Here is a 6994-nt window from a genome sequence, read left to right on the forward strand (position 1 = left end):
GTTCTTCGTCCTCATCCCTTGGACGAAACGGATCTTTTCCGGGCTCAAGACTACGGCCGATCATGGGAGTACTCGCAGGCTTCGCTTTATCTTCATTAAAGCGCCTTAGGACCTTCTGAGTATATGCAGACTGATGGATCAAAATCCCATCACTACGGTGCTCGAGTTCTAAACCGAGACAAAACCGTGTTTTCCCAAGATCTTTCATCTCAAATTCGGATTTCAAGTATTTAGCAGTTTCCTTCAACTCATCTAGAGTTCCAATTAGGTTCATGTCATCGACATAAACTGCTACGATTGCAAATCTGGAACTTGTTCTTTTAATGAACACGCATGGGCATATTTCATTGTTAATATATCCCTTCCCAATCAAGTAGTCACTTAGACGGTTATACCACATCCGTCCGGATTGTTTTAATCCATATAGTGAGCGTTTTAATCTTATTGAAAACGCGCTCCGTGGTTTAGAGCCACTTGATTTGGGTAATTGAAGTCCATCTGGAACCTTCATATATATCTCTGAATCTAGATCCCCATAGAGATATGCTGTAACCACATCCAAAGGCTGCATGTCAAGTTTTTCGGAAAACTACCAAACTGACAAGGTAGCGGAACGTTATAACGTCCATTACGGGAGAATATGTCTCCTCGTAGTCGATTCCAGGGCGTTGTGAGGAACCTTGCGCCACAAGGCGGGCTTTATATCTTACCACCTCATTTTTCTCATTACGCTATCTAACAAAGACCCATTTATGGCCAACAGGCTTTACACTTGGGGGTGTCTGCGTTACAGGCCCAAATACCTGTCTCTTTGTTAGTGAATTCAATTCAACCTGGATCACATCTTTCCATTTAGGCCAATCTGCTCTTCGTTGACATTCTTCAACAGAGCGAGGTTCGATATCATCATATTCTATAATTCCTTTTGCAATATGATATGCAAATGCATCATCAATCGCCATAGAATTTCTATCCATCATCTCATGTACACTAGTGTAATTTATGGAGATCTCTCTATTCTTTGGAGTTGGTTCTGACATTGGAGCGTCCCCCAATGATGTCTCTTGGACATAACCATAATCCGGAATATTCTCATGAGATGGATTATTCACATCGATGATTAATGGATTATTTTGTGCCAAACTCGCTTTCTTTCTTGGGCGAGAATCCATCGAACCTATGGGCCTCCCGCGCTTCCTGGCAGGAGCCATGGGCCTAGCCAAAATGTCACCATCACTGTGAGAGGGGACGCACTACAACAAAATGGGGTATTAGTGGCCAAATATCAGTGACCACTTCAATATTGGTCACAAATACTATTGAATTAACTACCAATTGGTCACTAACACTTATAGGACCAACTAAATTGTTTTACCTGCCCATTGTTCAAACTTTAATGACCAAAAGTTTTAGTACTAGTGACCATTCATGTTGGGTCACTGATATTTCTAAACTTGATTATGCGTGGTTTCCGTCTAGTGACCAAAACTTTTCAGTTGGAGGGATTTTTTCTCTTAAATCTTGAAGTAGGCGGGTTCTTAAACACACTTTTCAAAATTGAAAAATCAAAGTCTTTTTCAAGCGCGGCATGCCAAAGCGCTATTATTAAGTACAGACCCAAAAAAATTAAAATCCCTAGTTCACAATTCTAACCCCTCTTAGATTCATTGTTCTTCTCCTTCACTACTCTGTTCTGTTTCCTCTTATCTTCATCATCCTTCTCCCATACGAGCTGGTGGTCGTGTCACTTGACCTCAATTTGTTGGACAGAGATCCTAGAGTTAGCCGCCGTGTTATGGGATTCAAGCCAAGCAAATTACGATTCGGTTTCGATATCCTGGATTATAGGTTTGTTTTTGGTAAGCAAGCTTGGAGATTTGATTTTGTGGTTGGATTTGAGAATTGGGAATTTTTAGAGATTTCAAATTTTTTGGTGCTTCATTGATTTTTTGTTGCAGGATCATATAGAGGAAGCTGAGAAATCGTTTGTTATGCGAATCTGAGGTATGCACGAACACATGAGTCTGAAGCTTTATTTCTTTATTTATTTTGATTCACGTGTATGTTTGTTTGTTTGTTTGACAGAAGTATGAAAACTCTTTTCTTTAATTTGTTTTGGTATCGTTATAAGGAGTGATGCCATGGGAAAAGAGATCAACTTGCGGGAACAAATATTGAAATTGTACAGAGATGATTACCATGGTGGATTGATGAAGCTAGTTGTCATAGGACGAGGTGAAAGTTTTCATCTCTTTGTCTTGTTGTTTTCTTAGTTTTTACCATTGTTTTTTGAAAGTTGAATAAAAGATATGCCAGTAGCAGAGAATTTAAATTTACTTAGTAAATTTCAATTAGATTACATTTGTTAGGTCAGGGATTCTGTTTTGTTGATTATCATATTTGATTCTGGGAACTTGTAGAGGACCAGAGGTTGATGTTGGAGAACACAATTAAGCATTGTGGGTTTGTCAGTAATGGTGTTATTGAGCCATTATCATTACATTGACATATAATATCCTGCTTTTTAATGCTTCGGACATATCAAAATATATATTCATTGTGATATTGTACTCGATGCAGAATCTCTTGATGTACTTGAGAATTGGGTTTTGGAATTGTTTGTAATGTCAAAAAAGGTCCCCAAGTAAATCTGGAATTCAAGGCAGAAGGTCCAATTTGGAAAGCTGGAAAACTTTACAGACTAGAGGTTGTTAAAGATGTTCATATACTCCACTTAACATGGACATTGCCATGCCTTCGTCAAGACTATTTGAAGAAATCAGAAGATCATTTATCTCATCTCCTTGGGCATGGTAAGATGACCACTATTAGTTAGTTTTATTCATTGTTCCTATGTGGGGCACAAGGTGTTTTTATTGGATAAAAGAATGTGAAGTTGAGAATTTGATTTTCCTTTTTAAGGAAAAGGCAGTAGTTATGAGTCTTGTGACTCCTTGAAGTAGACGTCTGAAAATTTTTAAGTTAGCTTAGATCCAAGGAAAGGAGCTTGAATGCTTCTGTGCTGTCACCTTTTGTGTAGTATATTTCTTTTGAGTGGCATCTGTCCTGCATTAGATTTTGTCGCCCTTGCGTGCTTATGATTGTTTGTCGTCCAACTATACTGTGATTATCTGACTTTTAACACTGAGCACTATGTTTTGTGTTTCCTAGAGGGCAGAGGAAGTTTGCATTCCTATTTCAAAGTTGAAGGGTGGGCAACATCTCTGGCTGCTGGTGTTGGGGCTGACGGGATGCATCATTCTTTGGCTTATATCTTTCGCATGGACATTCGTCTCACTGACTCTTGATTGGATAAGGTAGCATCTCTATTTGATCTTCCAGAATCTTTTGTTAGAACAGTAAATCCTTTTCTTGGTGGGTAGAAGAATAACTATTCCATTTCTATGGGTACACTTTGTTGTAAGTTGAGGAACTCTAGAAGATGTCACTAGCATCCAGGTAGCAACTAGTATTGAGCTTAAATGAATTTACAGCCAAAGACCAACATTTCTATATTACTTGCTCTTTGCCATACTAGTTACTTATTTGTAAATCAAATACTTGCATAGACACTGTCAAGTTACTCATGGTTTCTTTGTTGGAATATAGGGAGTTTCTCAAGGTTGTTCTGGTTTGGTTAGAACCAGTCATCTTGCAAACTGTCATGCAGCTTGCGAAGTGTAGTGCAACTCAACAAAATGAGGAGTTCAGAGACAGTCAAAGCCGATGCAGGTCAACAAATTGAAGAGTTAGAGGCAGTGAAGGCTAGAGCTGCTCAACAAAATGAAGAGATAGAGACACTAAAGGCAAGACAAAAATCATATTGACACACTTCTACTTAAACTGATGGCACAATTTTCCTCCCAAAATTAAAGCTATGCATACATGATTCACTTTTGTTGTTGCAATTATATTATCATAAAACATAATTATATTGCAAATAGTGAATACTAGACCTTTCTTAGATGCAACTCTTATCTACAATAGGATGCTTATAACTTTCTGTATGTTTTGTTATTGCAGGTGGTCAAACTTGAAAAAAATACATGTTGCAAACTATCATTGAAGGCTTATTGAACTTCTAAAAAGACTTATATGTATTTCTGTTATTTTGAAATTGCTATGAAGGATGGATATTGACAATTGTATATTTTGGATTTGCGAAGTTAGTATTTCATGATGGAGTTCATGTCTTATTGGATTAGTTTAATATAGATAACTGGTTTCAGAGTATGTTTCATTTTGCTGTGTTGGAATATATATAGAAAGCTACTTTGAGTAGGTTATTGCATGAAAAATTGGACAATGTCTACGTATTGAAAATATTTTGATTCGTCAGTGAATGGTTTTTAATGACCTAGCAATATGGTCACTAAAACCATGCAAGTGAATGGTTTTTAATGACCAGATTTTGCAATTTAGTGACCATTGATAACACCTTTAGTGATGAACATGTAGGTCACTAATACCATTATTATTTGTGACCATAAAATTGTGGTCACTAAAAACTTTTCGAATTAGTGACCAACAGTTATAAGTTGGTCACTAAATAGAATTAGTGAGGGACCTATAGTGACCACCCAAATTTGGTCACTAACCATATTTAGTGACCAAAATTGCTAGTTTCAGTGACCAATGCAGTGGTCATTAATACCCAATTTTGTTGTAGTGACGTTGGCGCCATGCTCATATCCTCTTGAGTTGGCGTCATGTCCTCTAGTTTTTAGGGACATCAATCCTTGCAGGCACGTTTGCAGCAGGTATGTGTGATCTCGTCACTTTAGCGATATCAGAAAACGCATCAGGCATCGATTCTGCTACGTTCTGAAGATCGAGAATTCTCCGCACTTCAATTTCGGACTGTGCGGTTCGGGGATCAAGATGAGACAGAGTGGGGACAGACCACGACAATTCCTGTCGTTCCTGTTGAACATTGATGTTCTTATCTCCTCCTAACGACGGGAAGACTGTCTCATCGAAGTGACAATCCGCAAATCTAGCGGTAAAGAGATCGCCTGTCAAGGGTTCTATGTAGCGGATAATCGTTGGAGAATCATATCCAACATAAATGCCTAATCGTCTTTGAGGACCCATTTTGGTGCGCTGTAGTGGCGCAATTGGCACATAAACTGCACACCCAAATATGCGTAAGTGTGAGACATTAGGCTCATACCTAGTCACCATCTGGGACGCAGAAAAGGGTTGAGTGGCAGTGGGCCTCAGACGAATAAGCACAACTGCATGCAATATTGCATAGCCCCAAGCAGAAATAGGGAGATTGGTGCGCATTACCAATGCCCTAGCGACCATTTGTAGTCGTTTAATGGCGGCTTCTGCGAGACCATTTTGGGTGTGAACATGAGAAACAGGATGTTCAACATCAATCCCAATGGACATGCAATAATCATCAAAAGTCTTTGATGTAAACTCTCCAGCATTGTCTAATCTTATAGACTTAATAGGATGATCAGGGTGGTGAGCCCTTAACTTAATTATTTGTGCTAGGAGTTTAGCAAATGCAGCGTTCCTTGTGGACAATAGCATGACATGTGACCAGCGTGTCGATGTATCAACCAATACCATAAAATATCGAAATGGTCCGCATGATGGTTGAATAGGTCCACAAATATCACCTTGGATTCTTTGCAAGAATGGTATATTTTCTTTGGTGTCCTTTGCATAGGATGGTCTCGATCCTAACTTTGCTAAAAAGCAGGCTTTGCAGAACGAATGATGGGCTTTAGAAACAACCAATGAGGATTTTGGTTGAGCCACAAAATCACAAGTGACTTTAGAAGTAAAAGTTGGAGACAAAGGAGCCTTGGTGGCGTCAATGCCACCCTGAGGCCGCAGGGGGAAGGCGGCGCCGGCCAAGGATGGCCGGATTTGGGGGTGAACGGCGCCGTGAGGCGCAGGGGCTCCTTCGGTGTCCAAAAACCGAGTTTTACTTCTTTTCGTTCTGAAAAAGGATGTCCGTGTGAAGTCTTTAATATACGGATCATCATGTTACGACCTGGGTGTCCCAAACGGTCGTGCCAAAGCCTATATGTGTCGGAATCCCATAAATCATCTCTCATGACATGGTTGGATTCAATAACTCGAATAGTGGTTGCATACAACCTACTAGATCGACACATAAGTTTCTCTAATACTCGTTTATGTCTGTAGTCATTAGAGGTGATGCAAAGGAACTCTTGTCCATTCTCACAATGTGTTTCCACATGAAAACCATTGGCACTTACATCTTGTAAGTAATAAAGTTCGAAAAATATGTCCATGACATGAGATAAAATCAATCGATACTTTATTAATAATAGCCAATGATTACATCAAAGTTTCTTGACCAAAATCTAATCCAGCATAAAAATCAAATCGTAGTTACTCAATCCGTTCGGTAATTTCAATTTGGTTGTGACCAGGTAAGGTAAGGCGAGATTTTGGTGGAGCGTTGCTCACTTTTAAAACCGTTCTCTCAGATCAAACCTTGCCTAGACATCACAATTACTCTTGAGTACGCCTAGAGGGAAAGAGTTAATACAATAAATCATTTTATTGATTTAAGGCATAATTGCCATTACATGATTCTTGGAAATAATAAAGACTATAAAAATCTGCGGCATTTTGTCTTCATCGCCAGATTTAAAATCTTTGTGAACTCGATGTCTTGATCACCCTGATGCGACTACCTTCGTAGGTACATTGCAAATTCAGGTCCATTGATCAGACGTTCCATATCAGAAATAGACACCATAAAGAGGATTCTCCCTTGATTGAGGCGCATTGGCGCAATATGCATAGTCCCTAGGACTGGTGGCGTTGGAAAGTGGTGCCCATGGCCAACGTTGGCTCCATGGTTTCCAATCCTATGTCCCTCAAAATCACGCCTCCTACGGTCGTGGGATTGTCGCCTTGAGCGATTACCTTCTTGAGCATTTCGATCGTATGGATCATGACGTCGATGGCGACTTTCTCTAGCCATAGGACGATGCTCTTA

The 6994-nt window shown here is 39.5% G+C and overlaps 1 long non-coding RNA gene across 1 annotated transcript; it reads left to right on the forward strand.

Moving 5' to 3' along the window:
• The first annotated feature begins 1491 nt into the window (after nucleotides 1-1491).
• On the forward strand, nucleotides 1492-3805 carry LOC133733743 (uncharacterized). The gene is made up of 6 exons (XR_009857865.1): nucleotides 1492-1859; nucleotides 1959-2004; nucleotides 2086-2235; nucleotides 2581-2813; nucleotides 3172-3317; nucleotides 3610-3805. It is a non-coding gene; the product is annotated as an uncharacterized LOC133733743 (long non-coding RNA).
• The last annotated feature ends 3189 nt before the right edge of the window (nucleotides 3806-6994 follow it).

Source organism: Rosa rugosa, chromosome 2 (assembly GCF_958449725.1).
Source record: "Rosa rugosa chromosome 2, drRosRugo1.1, whole genome shotgun sequence".
Taxonomy (NCBI): domain Eukaryota; kingdom Viridiplantae; phylum Streptophyta; class Magnoliopsida; order Rosales; family Rosaceae; genus Rosa; species Rosa rugosa.